This window comes from Corythoichthys intestinalis, chromosome 4 (genome assembly GCF_030265065.1).
Source record: "Corythoichthys intestinalis isolate RoL2023-P3 chromosome 4, ASM3026506v1, whole genome shotgun sequence".
NCBI lineage: Eukaryota > Metazoa > Chordata > Actinopteri > Syngnathiformes > Syngnathidae > Corythoichthys > Corythoichthys intestinalis.
Genome location: NC_080398.1, coordinates 38,891,791 through 38,909,235, shown reverse-complemented (window position 1 = coordinate 38,909,235; position 17,445 = coordinate 38,891,791). Strand labels below are relative to the sequence as shown.

Below are 17,445 nucleotides of genomic sequence, written 5' to 3'. Positions count from 1 at the left end.
TACTCAAGTAAATGTAATGGAGTAAATGTAACGCGTTACGACCCACCTCTGACGAATGAATGAACGTTAATTCGCTGCCAAACTCCCAGTTCAAATGGATTGGACATCTATCGCCGTCTACGGCACTGAAACATGATCACTCAAAAATCCTCCACTAGATCCCTCACAAATCAATCAGGTAGCTAAACTAAAAACAAAGTTCCTTGGCAGAGGTATCAAGCAGAAGAAGCAATGGCCACAGAAGGGAACAGTTAGCCCTTTGTGGCTCGGTCCGAACAATGCCCCCACACTAAACGAGGGAATTGTTACGAGGGGACTCGCTAGCGGGGGTGCGGATGGCGTCGGTGGGCGGGGGGGCCGTGGCGGGCCGGCATTGGGGCTTGGTACAGAGAGTGGCGACTGGCTTCGGCGCACGTCGGGGTGACGGGAAGGCAGCTCGTGACTGGCCTACACAGGTATTGAGCTATCATTTGTGTATTGATGATGTGAATGCTTTTATTTGGTGTAGTAATGTAGGGCTTGTTATTGTATAGCAGCACACAGTGAGGTTTCTGTGCATATTTTTTATTATTTTTTTGCATGTTAACAAGTAGTGACGCTAGTAGGAGTACAGTCCTACTCACTATTAGTGGCGCCCTTTCATTTTTTATATACAATATCTGGAAATTACAAATTTACAATGTCAAGATATTTTAATTTGAACTATTTGAACAAAGGACAAAGTCAATTTGTATATTTCTGTTGTTAAACATTTACATTTTCGTTGATGACAGTACTGTAATTTTCAGACTATAAACTGCAACTTTTCCCCCTCATTTTAAATCCTGTGGCTTATAGTCCAGTGCAGCTTAATTGTTGATTTATTTGAGTTAATAGGTAACACTTTACTTGACAGCGCGGTCATAAGACTGTCATAATTATGACATGACACTGTCATTGGCATTAATGAATGCTTATGACAGATTTCATTAAGTGTCATCCAGCAAATTTTGTCAATAACTCACCGGATCTGTCATCAGCATGAGCTGTTGTTGCGTCAGCAGACTGCAAGGTAGTGCGGCTGCGCGCTGCCAACTATTGGACGGGAGTAGAAGTGCAGCCACTGAATTGTTTATTTCCGCCAAAAACACACGTGTAAGGATCGATCGTGTAAGGACGGATTCTGAATCGATACGAGAATTGAATGACATATTTTATTTTTACACCCATCACTCAACATCGTTGACAAAAACGTTTAAACTAGGGCTGTCAAACGATTAAAATTTTTAATCGAGTTAATTACAGCTTAAAAATTAATTAATCGTAATTCATCGCAATTAATCGCAATTCAAACCATCTATAAAATATGCCATATTTTTCTGCAAATTATATATATATTCTGTAAAATAATTTGTTGGAATGGAAAGATAAGACACAAGATGGATATATACATTCAACATAAGGACCGTAGTGGGCATTTCACTCTACTGTCATTTAAATCTGTCTATGCTGTTCTCACTCCGAAGCGTCTACTTTTTCCAAAGCTAGACAGCTAGTGAACGACGCCTTAACAATCAGACTTCTTCCTTTTTCATCTGATTTATTAATAAAATGGCCTCAAACCACTGTCCTCTTTAGACAATAGTGAAACTACAAAAAAAAAAGTACACAAGCATTGCATTAGCAACAACGTTAGCTTAGCACGCTATACAGGTTCACTAAACATAAACAAAAAGCGTCTCATACAAAAAATATAACATTTCGCTTACTAACATAATATGTACATTCTTTACAACAACCATACTTACGGACAAATCTTGTCCAAGGATCATATAAGCACAACATTACAACGTAGGCGTCAGCTCGAGACGTCGTGCAGCCATACTGAACTGGCAAGAAAGCAATAAACCATGTCGCAAAGCGACCACAAGAGTTTGCTGTTAGACAGCAAAAAAAACCTTGCTGTGAAACTTACCAAAAGGCAGAATACTGTCTGAGCGGGACATGTGCGTTAATTGCGTCAAATATTTTAACGTGATTAATTAAAAAAATTAATTACCGCGCGTTAACGCGATAATTTTGACAGCCCTAGTTTAAACACTAGTAAATTTATTTACATTGTTGGTACTACATAGTTTTAAGTTGTTTGCAATAACTCGAATTAGTTCCTGGGTCAAACTGCCACCATCACAAAACCTTAATTAGATGGAGCTTTGCAAGGTAAAGGCCCAGATAGTAAAATTTCTATTTTTTTAAAAATGGCGTTTCTTCAGGGCGCCGCACAGCCCAAACTGTTCGACCAACCATCACCATTCAAATATCGAAGTGACTGGAATTTTTGCCCGGCGTAGGGAATTCTTCGAATGACCCCCCCAAAATTTTCCGTTTGCCAAAAAAATGCGGTTTAAATAAAAAAAATCTAGTCCTTCAATTTTTGACCAAATTTACAAAAATCAAAAATTTCAGGACAGTAAAGGGCACAATAGTTGTACGCAGATTTTGCCAAAAACTTGCGGTTCCCCCAAAATTCCCCAAAAACTGTCCCATTCCTTTCTAATGAGATGCCATTGACAACCATGTACGTCCAAATTTCCCATTCATTTTCAAAGGAAACATACGGTGGGGCAAATAACTATTTAGTCAACCACCAATTGTGCAAGTTCTCCTACTTGAAAATATTACAGAGCCCTGGAATTGTCAACATGGGTAAACCTCAACCATGAGTGTGATTTTTAAAGAATTTATTTCCAAATTACAGTGGAAAATAAGTATTTGGTCACCTACTAACAAGCAAGATTTCTGGCTGTCAAAGAGGTCTAACTTCTTCTAACGAGGTCTAACGGGCTAGGCTCTAGGCTACACTTGTTACCTGTATTAATGGCACCTGTTTTAACTAATTATCGGTATAAAAGACACCTGTCCGCAACCTCAGTCAGTCACACTCACAACTCCACTATGGCCAAGACTAAAGCAAGGCCGGCCCAGCCTATACGCAAACTATGCAGCTGCTTAGGGCCCCTGACCACTAAGAGCCCCCAATCTGGCAACCTCATTTTATACGTTGTTAATAGAGCATCGTGAATAATGTGTCGCGCATTGCCGTTTATCGGTGCAAACATCCATTTTCTTGTCATTACAATCTGGCAACCCGGGGAGTGACGTTGAACCTGCTTTGCAATGATTGGTGCTCAAAGGCAAGGCAAGGCAAGGCAAATTTATTTATATAGCACAATTCAACACAAGGCAATTCAAAGTGCTTTACATCACACGAAGACCATAAAAATCACATTTAAATCAACACAACGTAAAAACCAAGACAAAAGATCACATTTAATCACAGAATAAAAATAAATAAATGAAAATAAAACAAAAAATAAAGCAAAAACTACTACAAATAATAATCATTGAAATCAGCAATGGAACTCAAACTTGCATGGAAAATAGATGCACGAATATGAGGAAGAGAATTTATCCTTCTAGAGCAGGGAAACGAAAAATCTGATTAATATACAAAATATGGACGTATGGGTTGGATTGCATGTATGGGTTTCACAGTACAATGTGACGAAAATTATGGGCCCCTTGGCATTATTTTGCTTAGGGCCCCCAAATGGCCTGGGCCGGCCCTGGGTGTATCTACACAGAAAGACAAACAGGTACATGTTTTTTACCATCTGTGAAGAATGCCAAAGTAATATTATTCATGACTGTTTTGAACTGCCCTCTCGTGGACGTGTCATACACAAGAAAGGGGTCGCAATGATTAAGTCATAATTCTTGAGATTCAATTGGATTTTGTTATTTATTAGAGATGTCCCAATCGATCGGCATCCCGATCGATCGGGTCCGATCACGTCATTTTCAAAGTACCGGAATCGGCAAAAAATTATCGACCATGCCTTTTAAAAAAAAAAAAAAAATATATATATATATATATATATATGTATATATATATATATATATATATATATATATATATGTATATATATATATGTATACACAGTACTGTGCAAAAGTTTTAGGAAGGACACCTGCCTAAAACTTTTGCACAGTACTGTATATTTTTGTTATATTATGTATATACAGGATATACTGTATGTATATATTTTCCCCAAGTGGAAGCTTCCATGATCCTAACAAATTTAATAAAAAAAAATATATATATATATTTTAATTAAATCGTTTTCTAATTGTATTTAACGTTACAGACATAATATGTCACACTCATCCAGAGTCTTTAGTTTAGGCTTAAGGTAGAGTTATCAACTTTATCCCGATAACGGCGGTAATTAAATTTTTAAAAGATGTATCACGTTAAAATATTAATATTAATGCATGCGCTGCACGACCCACTCGCGCATTGTCGCACTCAATCTGTAATGGCGCCGTTTTCCGTACATAGAGAGATAAAAGGCAGCGTAAAATGAGTAGAGTGAATTTTTTGCAGCCTTTAGAACTTTTTTTTAATTGGCTAAAGCCTTACAATCCCTCTCCCTATGATTAGAAATATCATGGGAAGCAATGTGGGGAAGCAAGGTAGCAATTGATCTTTTTCTTAACACCTTATGTTATTTCCCAACGCAGAGAAGATATATCAATTGGTAGCACTACGCACAGTCATAGTTCCACTTCTATGCGGCGGCATAGGGTTGGTCGCCAACGGGCTTACACTCATTAGAGATTCACACGATTACTGGGTTCTAGATCACAGAACTGATTTGTGTACACTCTACCCCTTTCAATCACTTAGCTTATAGGCTTATAGACACCCCCACCCCCATCCTCCCCTTTCACTGGCCAATAGGCCCCCACATGGTGTAAACCGGAAATACATCTCGCTGACGATAGCACCAGCATATTAGTAACTTGTTTAGATGTTCAATGTATTTCTTGTTGTTGTTTGTGTATGTGTTTCTTTCCCTTCTTCTCTTGTATTTCTTTTCTTCTGTCCCCCCATAATCCCTTCCTGTTCGCTGCTTTGTCATAATAAAAAGGTATTTTGAATGATCACAATGGGAGTATGTCAGACTCTCAATGTGAAACATTAAAACTGTTCAGAATCCGGGCACTTAGACTTCCATTCTCTGTGTCAAACAGCTGAACAGGACAGGTTTAAAAAAAAAAAAAAAAAAAAAAAAAAAAAGAAATATGGGAAGCAATGTGGGGAAGCAAGGTAGCAATTGATCTTTTTCTTAACACCTTATGTGATTTCTCAACGCAGAGAAGATATATCAATTGGTAGCACTACGCACAGTCATTGTTCCACTTCCCATCATGCATTTGGGTTGAATGGCTGCAGTATCATTTACTGAAAGCTCAACAAATACACTAGATGGCAATATTTAGTCACAATATACTAAGTCACAAGTCTTTCTATCCGTGGATCCCTCTCACAGAAAGAATGTTAATAATGTAAATGCCATCTTGATCATTTATTGTCACAACAAACAAATACAGTACAAATTTACTGTATGTTGAATGTACTGTATATATTCGTCCGAGTTTTATTCATTTTTTTCTTAATGCATTGCCAAAATGTATATGATCGGGAAAAATTATCGGGAATGATTGGAATTGAATCGGGAGCAAAAAAAAAGCAATCGGATCGGGAAATATCGGGATCGGCAGATACTCAAACTAAAACGATCGGGATCAGATTGGGAGTAAAAAAACATGATCGGAACAACCCTATTATTTATACATTTTTTTCTTGTTAAGTGGCTCCACTTTCTGTTTTCAGTTCTTCCCTCATGTTCCCTTTACGTCTGCTAGCTTGGCCCCAATTTTGTTTGTATTTACCCGCGCGTGTCAAAGCGAGTCCGTTTCGGTGGCCCCCCCTTCGGTTCCGAGCGGAAAAAAGGCGGCGCTCCCAAACGGCCGCGGATGCCCGTGGATCGCCATCTGCCCGCTGGCAACGCGGTCCTCGTTCTCTGCGCTTCTGCCAAATGAAACTCTGATGCTGTTGGTGTTTACTCTTTAGATAGATAGAATTGCAATTCTCTGTCACATTAAACACAGTTTTAACATTAACATAGTGCTTAAGCATCATGTTAAGTCAATTTCAGATTTGTTTTGAAATGATCTTCCCATGGTGGGAAAACTGATGCTTCGACACCCAGCTGCACACATATTGTCTTCCCATATGTTGTAGGGATAGAATAGACCCTACCATTATTAAGTGTATTATTTGCAATATGTTCGGACTTAATTTGTCCCTTTTCATTTGCTGAATGTGCCGGTCCGTTTTCTGTCCCCCTCAAACGTACGTTTGATTGGCTGATGACTCAACCCCCTCCCGCCACACAGACACACACTCACACAGCCCCGACAGATTCATGTCGACAACATTCCACCTCCTCCGCCCCCTTCGAAGAGAAGGGATATTACTTTTTTTCAGCCATCAGCAGCTACTCTAAGTAATGTAAAAAGACGTCAATGTTGTGGCGGTGGGGGAAACTCAACTAATTTTGAATAATGATATTGACGGGTAACATTCATCAGACACTGCGCCACGCCTTCAAGTAGGGGGCCGTCCTACACTCCGCTTCAGTCCGTCGCAGTTATTCTCCATCACCGAATTTAGGTTGAAAAAGTACGAAAGCTGTACCGCATACAAACAGGATGGATCGTATCAGGAGTGATTTGTTCGAGGATTCAAGGTAATTATTTTATTTTTCGTACCATGCATGCATTTTGAAATATTGTGAAAAAAATAAATGGGAGAAATTAACCGCTATGGCATTGGCGTCATAATTCGCAATATTTACGTAAAATAAATATGCTAATTGGCCATTTTTTTTCCTCCAAAAATTGAGACTGTTTTACGTCCACATCTATAAAGAATACAAGGATTTAAGCATTTATTCCCAAAAATTTCAACGTAAAAAGCTCTTTGTGGTGATAAGGCAACGCCACAGTGGCTTAAAGACTAGCAGCACATTCGACATATTTACGTAAAATAAATGCTAACTGCCCGTTTTTTTTTTTTTTTTTTTTTTTGCTTTTAACCAAGAATCGAGACTATTTTACGTCTATATTAAGAATTCAGGGATTTAAGCATTTATTCCCCCCAAAAAATCAACATAAAAAGCTCTTTGTTGTGATAAGGCGGAGCCGCGGTGGCTTAAAGACTAGCAGTACATTTGACATATTTACGTAAAATAAATGCTAACTGCCAGTTTTTTTTTTTTTTTGCTTTTAACCAAGAATTTAGACTGTTTTACGTCCACACCTATATAGAATTCAGGGATTTAAGCATTTAAGCCCAAAAATTTCAACGTAAAAATCTCTGTTGTGCTAAGGCGGAGCACAGTGGCTAGCAGCACATTCGACATATTAACGTAAAATAAATGCTAACTCCCCGTTTTTGTTTTTTTTTGCTTTTAACCAGAATAGAGACTGTTTTACATCTATATCTATAAAGAATTCAGGGATTTAAGCATTTATTCACAAGATTTTCAACTTAAAAGGCTCTTTGTCTGTGTTTCCACTCGGTCAGCTTTGACGGAGATACGCCCTATTATTAATCGGCCCCATACCCGTGTCCCGTCAATATCATTATGATGTCTATGTGGGATATAAGAGGTTTTTATTCCGGCTAGCAGCAGCTACTCTAAGTAATGTGAAAAGACATCAAAGGTGTGGAGGTGGGGGAAACTCCACTAATTTTGCTACTGGAAATCCAACCTGCATCAGCGTTAGCATAACATTAACATGTGTGAACTTGCTAACCTGCAAAACTACTGCGGTCAGGCCAACCTCCGCAAGGAACAACAAAGTAAAGCTAGCCGTCCCTCAGTTTGATCATTTGCATTATGTGCAACTACTTTGGTTTGAGTCTTGATGTCTAGTCTAGTATGCCTCAGATGTTTGTCCACCAGCGTCGCTAAAATCAACCAAAACTGAAAAGTTATAAAGTGTTGCTTTAAGTCAATGACGGCATATATCGGTATCGATTTGATATCAGACGAGCTTAAAAGGAAGAGGAAAATGCGACATTGTTTCTGTCATATGTTCACAATGCTTGACATTTTCACATTGTACGTGGCATACGCAGAGGTGTCGCGTCCCATTAGGCAAACCAGGCAATTGCCTAGAGCCTCCAAGCTAGCAGGGGCCCCCAGAGGGCCAACAGATTTAGCACACGTAGGCTTTGATTTGATTTGCCTTTTTTTTAATTGGCGTATACCCAAAATGAAGAGAAGTTATCTTTCTGGAAACGACAAAAGAATGACAGCAATGAGTGTGCTATGTTACTGTAGTTTTATGTCCTAATGTAATAGAAGCCGGGCACTTTGAGTGTCCTAAAAAGTGCTCTATGAGACCGAGGCATTATTATACTTTTATTAAATATGCTTTTGCTCCAAGTCCAACTGTCCCCCTTACTTGTTGCCTGGGGCCCCCTGGGACCCTTGCTACGACTCTGGGCGTACGTCAGCTTGCATCGTAGCAGTGTTTGGGTCGTGTCACTCATGTGAGATGTGCTGTGCCTCTCCCTCACTCTCCTCACTGAGTTTAGGATGTGATTCAGGATACGCTGCGCTCCATCTTGCTTGTTTGGAAACATGGTAAGATTTATTTTCTTATCTTGGCAAGCAAGAATATGCAAAGTTGCTTTAGCCTTTAAAGGTCTGTGCTGAATGATCATCAGACGCTTGTAATCCTAGTGTTAGCATAGCATTTGCATTCGTTTCAGTATTAGCATTAGCTTCAGAATGGCGAGCGTCTTCTTATAACACTGGCCAGTGTAAAGCGGAACCACTTGGCTTTTCTGGTCAGTAAGTCTAGAGGATTTTAAATGCTCGGAAAACTTTTTTTTATTATTTTTTTCATACAGTTTGTGGCTTCTAGGTAGGTTTAACTGAAAATAATGTACTGCTTTTCATGCTGAGTGTGTATTATCAACGCAAAGTTGTAGTTGTCCTTTTAGACACTACAATATTTTCATTCGAAATTGATGGAAACATTTATTTTTGGACTAAAACTTTAAAATTTTAATTTTACAGATTAATGTGAGTAAGTGTCGACTAAAACTAGACAAAGATGAAAACATTTTGAAAAGACTAAACTATGACTAAGACTACTGTCATTTTAGGACTATGCGGCACACCTGACTATAAACCGCCACCCATCAAATTTGACACGAAAACGGCATTTGTTCATTGATAAGCCGCACTGGACTATAAGCCGCAGCTGTCCCCACTGTATTATGGGATATTTACACCAAAAGATATTAACCGGTAACACTTTATTTGACAGCGGCATCATAAGACCGTCATAAGACCAAATGAACCACCATGAAGCTTTGAACCAATTGGCTGCAACATTTCATTGGTTCAAGAAGCTTCATTTTGTCATCACTGCTGCCTTGGGGGAGACAGTCAACCACAGCTGTCAACACTATTGTTGTCATTGACATGCCTCCTAGCATACAATGCAGTGCTACACATGTAAATAACAATCAAAAATCAAAATCAAAAATGTTGTGCGCCAATTTTATCTTCAGTTACTGTTCTAGTTCTTTCATTAATTCCTAGTTCTGGTATTTTGGAAACACATTTGACAGTAGTGCCATAACACTGTCATAAGACCATAGTAATTATGACATGACACTGCCATGAGCATTAATGAATGCTTATGACAGATGTCATTTTGTGTCAAATTATCTCACTTTTGAATGGATGTAAAAGATCCAAGCTGGACATAAATGAAGTTAGTGGCATAATTTGCCAGATGACACTTAATGACAGTGTTTCCCACAGGATTTTAGGAGACTGTGGTGGGAGGGTCTCTGACCAGTGTTTCCCATAGGATTTTTTGAAACTTTGGTGGTGGGCTGCATCGGAGTCGGACAGCCTCACCATGTCGTGCCACGGCGAAATTTTTTTTTTTTTCTCCATTATTTTTTTCCCCCAAGAAGAACCATAACAAAGATATATTTGCAATATTTCATTAGCTAGCTCTCAGCTACGGTACATATATGTAAAATGCGTAGCTGATTACAGCTACGTTACCCTATGTAATAATGTGACTTTTTTTCTCGTAGCAATAGTACGACTTACATCTCGTAGTGACTCAGGGTTGGCAACCCAAACTGTTGAAAGAGCCATATTTGACACCCCCCCCCCCCCAAAAAAAAAAAAAAAAAAAAAACTGATACAGTATGTCTGGAGCAGCAAAAAATTCAAAGCCTTGTACAAGCCTTATAATTATCAATACTAGCTATATTAGCCTACTATAAAAATGACTAAGTTGGCTAGAAATATATAATTAGCCTTCATGATTAAATGTTTATTTTCCCTGCAGTGGATCCTATAGCGCACCACGTGACTACTCTGTTGTACGATGCCACCACAAGTTTAACTTCATTACAATATTAATGAATTGAAAGAATGTTTGTGTCATGTTTGTCCTCCTAGAAGTGCTATTAAAACAAAAAAGAAAATTTCCCTCCCCCATCTTTTTCCATTAAAAAAAAAAAAAAAAAAGCAGCGCTAAAGAGCCGCATGCGGCCCGAGAGCCGCGGGTTTCAGACCGCCGTCGTAGTCAGTGTTTCCCACAAATGAACGAGACTGTGGCGGCCACGCGAAATGTCCCCCCTGACGGGAGCGCCCACACGTCACTCGTACAAACAGCCTTTTCTTACCAATCGATGGACACGGAAACGACGTTCTTGTACCGTGAATATATATCATTTTACTCTGCTTGAACTAATAAATATTTTACTGTGACCAACGCTCTGAAAATAGAGCAAGGCTTTATTTTGGGCCCCGCCTCTCCGTGAAGTTCAATCAAAGTTTGCTTTCCGTCCAAGACGGCCGTCCACCGCTCACTTTCGCCAAAAAGTCCGATCCAAACTATTGTAATGCCCCGGATATGGGGAAGAAGGAGAGAAGTCTGTATTTGCTTACCCACTTGATTGTGGTAACAATAATACAGAAAAACAATAACAAAAAAATAACAGCGTGCTGCTAAGACATGCGACCGCTATCTCTCGCTATCTCGCTCGTTCTCCCATTCTTCCTACTCGTTCCCCTTGCGTCGCTTAAATAAATAAATAAAAAAAATACTACTCTAAAAAGCTACTCAGAGTGGAGTGGGCTACAGCTGTGTAATCGGCTGACTGACGCATCTGATTATTATCTTTTTTTTTTTTTTTCCGCCGGGGGGGGGGGGGCAAACGAGACTGTGGCGGGCCGCCACAGTCTCGTTCATTTGTGGGAAACACTGAATGACATCTGTCATAAGCATTCATTAATGCCCATGATAGTGTTGTGTCATAATTATGACGGTCTTATGGCAATCTTATGACGATGCTGTCAAATAAAGTGTTAGCTATTAACCCAAATAAATCAACAAATAAACCGCACTGGACTATAAGCCGCAGGATTCAAAATGAACAAAAAAAATGCGGCTTATAGTTTGAAATTTTCGGTAATAAGTATTTTCCTCCAAAAGACTAGGACTAAGACAAAAATTAAAAGGGCTGCCATAAACAACACTGTCTGGAAGGATTTAAATATGAATCATACTTCATGCATTCAGTGGTTAAACACATAGCAACACTTATAGCCAGATGATAAAAGAGTTCTCACATATTCTTTATCTTCTGCAAAGATTGTGGAACAATACTGTTCCTTTCTGAGCAATAGAACCATCAAAATTACTTTGTAAATGACCAAAATGAGACAATACAATATAACGATATGATTTTACTGTAAAATGGTACGGAGTTTGATTTGTCTATATTATTCAATACAAAAAAAAGTCGCTTAAAAAAAAAAGTTTCTTCAATCAAAATGTTTGTTTTCAACCCCCCCCCAAAAAAAGTCACTACAATCCCCCCAAAAATGTGTTTGAATCCAAAACTAAATTTGACTCCAAAAAAAGCATCCAAAACTATTTTTCTTTGAATTATTTTATTATTTATATTTGAATTATTATTTTTTTAATTGAAACAACTTTTTTGATTGAAGTAATGTTCTTTTGCGTTTGCATTCTTTTGCAAAGACATTTGTGTCTTTATTATTCAATCAATAATTAAGTTGCTTCAAACCCCCCAAAATATTTTCAAACGAATAATCACATCAATCAAATCAATCAAAAAAAAAAAAAAAAAATCACTCATAGAAAAGTTTTTGATGGTGAAAAATGTTTTGGGAAAAAAAGCGTTCAAAACTTTTTGCACCTAAAAAAAGTGAGTTGAAAATTTTTTGCACTTCAGTCAAAACAAATAAAAATTTAAATAAAAATAATATTTTTCCCTAAAGCATTATTTTTAGAGGAAGGCAATTTTATTTTTGCAAATGATTTTTTTCTTTGATTGAAAATATTTTTGGGGGATTGAATAATTTAGACACAAATGTCCTACTCATTATATGGCCCAAACACAAAAAGTATTGCTTTAATCAAAGAAAACATTTTCAATGAAAAATTAAGTGTTCAAATGCAAATTTTTGAGACTCAAATATTTGTTCACATTCAAAAACTTTTTTTTCTATCATTGAATTTTTTTTTTTTTTTTTTTTTAATTAATGAAGTGATTTTTCTTTTGGAAAAAAAAACGTTTTTTTGTTTGAAGCAACTTATTTTTTGATAGAATAATAAAGACACAGATGTGCTTGCCAAAATGTGGCCCAAACGCAAAACAACATTACTTCAATCAAAAAAGTTGTTTCAATCAAAAAGAAACCTCACTTCAATCAAAAATAATTAATTCAAAAATCAAAAATAAGTTTTCAAAAAATAGTTTTCAAATGCTTTTTTTTGAGTCTCAATTTAATTTCTGCATTCAAATTTGTTTTGACTGAAGTGAATTTTTTGGATTGAAAATATTCGGCGCAAGGCAAGGCAAATTTATTTATATAACACAATTCAACTCAAGGCAATTCAAAGTGCTTTACATCACATGAAGATCATAAAAATTACATTTAAATCAATACAACGTAAAAACCAAGACAAAAGATCGCATTTAATCACAAATAGAATAAAAATAAAACAGAAATAAAAATAAAACAAAAACTACTACTACTAATAATAATTGAAATCAGCAATAGAGATAAGCACAAGAGGAATAGAAAGCAGGTAGATTGAAATATATAGCCAGTTATGGATATGCAGTGCTAAACAAAAGTGTTTTTAGCCCTGATTTAAAAGAGCTAACAGTTTGAGCATACTTCAGACGTTCAGGTAACTTGTTCCAGAGGTGAGGAGCGTAATAACTAAATGCTGCCTCACCCTGCTTTGTTCTTGTTCTTGGAACATGCAGAAGACCGGTTCCGGTCTAGATGTCTCATAGGTGACTTGAAGCTTCGCTCCGGGACCAAATTTGGCCAAATTTCAAAATTGTCCTATATGCATGTGTGATACATCATTGGAAAGCTTAAAATCTTTGAAATTTTTTTAACAGGAGGGCATTAAAACAAAAAAACAAAAAAAGAAATTCAAACAGCAAAACCTTAAATGAATGTGAGGGCACGCGAAAGCATAATTAATGACGCCATGATTTTAAAGAGTTATTATCCATGTAGCATGTATCACTGAGTGTCGAGACACAGCTGTTAATTGCCACAGCCGGATTTTGGGGGGATTTTATGGGTGAAGCATGGTAATATAACAAGGGTCGTGATGCAGAAATCGTAGACATCAAGTAGAGGTCAAGATTTTCATTTTCATATATTTACCCTTTTAAACGTTTTTTTTTCTTCTTCCAGTTTTTCTTTGTTTGGATCGATTATTTATCATCTAACATATCGGAGAAAATGCGACAGTAACAAAAAAATAAATAAAATTAAGCCATAGTTACGAGGTAGATATCCGTGACTTATTTACAGACACCATTTTTTTCATTGTGACGTTATTTGTTCAAAAGTTTAAAATACGCAAGTGAATAATTTTATAAAGTTTTTTTTTTTTCAAACGAAATATTAGACATCAATTAATGATTCTAAGCCAAAAATGACAGACATTTTGAATAATCTATTACCTTCGTTTTATGGCTGGTTTGAAACAAAAGCGGTTGCGCGACATCTGTAAACGGGTGTTTCCAGTGTAAAACGGTCAAATTAAAAATAGTTTGGGGGCTTAATGCCCCATGAATCTGCTATGGCAGCACATAGACATATTGTTCTATCAAACACAACAGTTATTTTGGCTTAAAATAAAGCAGTTTATTTTAAAGAGGAGTGCAAGAGCAGAAACTGCTTTTTCAATCTTGTCTGTGTTTTCTGCCATATATATTTTGATTGAAGTAACTTTTTTTTTAAATTGAATAATAAAGACACAAATCTACCTCCGTAAAATGGCTGTTTTTGATTCCATTATATAAAGAGGAAAAAAAACAACCTACCATAAAGTCTAATTACCCATTTGCTTTTTCTTATCTACATCACATATTAGCAGCTTTTACTGTGCTACCTCAAGTGATTGCATACTGGCACCATTCGTGTGTGTGTGTGTGTAGGAGTTGTCATGCTTGAAGACCATCTGCTGCTCTGTGTGTGCTTTTTTTTAAAGTCAGGGTGGGGATGCGAGGGGCTCTTATCTTGCGTCACGGCTCGGCAGCGAAGCGCAAGCTGTAGAAAAAAAAAATTCCACCAGTTATCCCAATGCACACAATAGCAGGCCAGTGTTTGTGCCCACAAGGTCTTCATTCTCTCGCACCCTCCGCAAAGCCTCTTTCAAGAACACTGGCAGGAGGTAGTCACAATGAAAATGTTCTTCTTGGCACTGGGAGATGAATTCCATGTGTTAAAATGACAGTGATGTCCAATCCATTTGAAGTGGGATGGCTGTTCTGCTAGATTTAGATTGGATGTGTTGCTACGTCAGTGGCGGCGAATGAGTTCAAATCTGATAGTCCTTTGTTATTTGCGCCGGCTTAATTGTTCCGAGCGTCAGGACAATGTGTCCAAACGCCACGGAGGAAAATGATGCGGGAGGTCACATAGCTTCGCGCGACCCACGCTGTCGACCGTGTTAGCGTGCTTACGCTAACATTCGCGTGTGGCGTGGGCGGACGCGGCATGCCCGAGTGGTCCCATACTTCCTTGGCGTTGGTTCAAAAACCATTTGAGCCATGACTACAATTTTTCAGCGTCAGTCTAACTGAAACACCATTTTAAATAGGAAAAAATCTTAGTCTGACAAAAATCATTCTCATGTTTTTGTTGGTGGCATAAAGCGTTTTTTTTTTTTTTCATTTTTCAAGTTTTATACCTGCAATAAGACGTAGTTGGGTTGTATCTGGTTTTTATAAAAAATGGTTGGTTTTGGCATTCTACCAATGACTTTGGAAAAATATGTATGGGATGGCGAGAGGACGGCAGGAACTTTTTGCACATGGTAAATAACCAGTGGCGCCAGCAGGGGTTGGCCAGTTGACCTTTTTCTCAACACCCTGTAGTGTACCCAACTCAGAGAAGATATAGCATTTGCAGCCACCACACACAGTCATGGTTGCACCGCTTCCCATCATGCATTTGGGCAGAACAGTTAAGTCGCTACAGTATCATTTACTGAAAGCTCAACAAATACACTATAGGGCAATATTTAGTCACTATATACAAACTCACATTTATCCTTTAAGAATTACAAGTCTTTCTATCCGTGGCATAAAGCATTTTTTTTTTTTTTTCAAGTTTTATACCTGCAATAAGACGTAGTTGGGTTGTATCTGGGTTTTATAAAAAAATGGTTGGTTTTTGACATTCTACCAATGACTTTGGAAAAATATGTATGGGATGGCGAGAGGACGGCAGGAACTTTTTGCGCATGGTAAATAACCAGTGGCGCCACCAGGGGGTGGCCAGTTGATCTTTTTCTTAACACCCTGTAGTGTACCCAATGCAGAGAAGATATAGCATTTGCAGCCACCAAACACAGTCATGGTTGCACCATTTCCCATCATGCATTTGGGCAGAAATGTTAAGTCGCTACAGTATCATTTACTGAAAGCTCAACAAATACACTAGATGTCAATATTTAGGCACTATATACAAACTCACATTTATCCTTCAAGAATTACAAGTCTTTCTATCCGTGGATCCCTTTCACAGAAAGAATGTTAATAAAGTTAATGCCATCTTGTGGATTTATTGTTATAATAAACAAATACAGTACTTATGTACAGTATGTTGAATATATTTATCCATCTTATCTTTCCATTCCAACAATAATTTACAGAAAAATATGACATATTTTAGAGATGGTTTGAATTGCGATTAATTACCATTAATTCATTTTTAAGCTGTGATTAACTCGATTAAAAATGTTAATCGTTTGACAGCCCTAGTTAAATGTACATCTTATGCCTAATATATACATAACACAATAAAACAGAATTGTTTTGGAACTCAAAATGTTGACTGGACAGTTATGGATGATGCATATTAAATCATTAGTAACATCAAATATTACACAATACACCAAAGTATATCTGTAGCCGTGTCCTTAAGTCTTTCTGATAGTTTTCCCCTGACCTTTATACTGCAATAATATAATGAAAACCTGAAATTATGGCTTTTAGTTTTGGCCACCCCAAGATTTTAAGTGGCCCCATCAGGCCACCCCTATGAAAAATTTCTGGAGGTGCCACTGTAAATAACCTCATAATAGTATAACACATTATTGATTCTTTGGACAGTTATACGATTCAATTTAAAGGCCTTGGATTGATTTAATACAAATTGATGAAGACATTTAACACAATCAGTTCCAATTTACCTGAAGCAATAAAAAATACAAATCAGTTTTAATGTGTATGACAATTTCGTTATGGAAAAAAAAAAGTATTTAAAAAAAAAAACGACATACCGAAAACAGAATCATTTTGCATTTTTATCGAATTACATTCAATTGTGCTCAACAAATCAATATATTGATCTACATGGATTAATTGTTACATCCCTAGTGTCAACATATGGCAGATACAGTGGGACAAATAAGTATTTAGTCAACCACTAATTGTGCTAGTTCTCCCACTTGAAAATATTAGAGAGGCCTGTAATTGTCAACATGGGTAAACCTCAACCATGAGAGACAGAATGTGGAAAAAAAATCACATTGTTTGATTTTTAAAGAATTTATTTGCAAATCATGGTGGAAAATAAGTATTTGGTCAATACCAAAAGTTAATCTCAATACTTTGTTATGTACCCTTTGTTAGCAATAACAGAGGCCAAACGTTTTCTGTAACTCTTCACAAGCTTTTCACACACTGTTGCTGGTATTTTGGCCCATTCCTCCATGCAGATCTCCTCTAGAGCAGTGATGTTTTGGGGCTGTCGTTGGGCAACACAGACTTCAACTTTCTCCATAGATTTTCTATGGGGTTGAGATCTGGAGACTGGCTAGGCCACTCCAGGACCTAGAAATGCTTCTTACGAAGCCACTCCTTTGTTGCCCTGGCTGTGTGTTTGGGATCATTGTCATGCTGAAAGACCCAGCCATATCTCATTTTCAATGCCC

General features: G+C 37.5%; 1 protein-coding gene across 5 annotated transcripts in view; it reads left to right on the top strand.

Moving 5' to 3' along the window:
• The first annotated feature begins 384 nt into the window (after positions 1–384).
• LOC130914837 (myelin-associated glycoprotein-like) overlaps positions 385–17,445 on the top strand; it is a 61,481-nt gene continuing 44,420 nt past the window's right edge. For all 5 annotated transcript variants that reach the window (XM_057834380.1, XM_057834377.1, XM_057834376.1 and 2 more), the window contains exon 1: positions 385–455. The gene's annotated coding sequence lies outside the window, so the exon portion shown is untranslated. The remainder of the gene's footprint in view (positions 456–17,445) is intronic.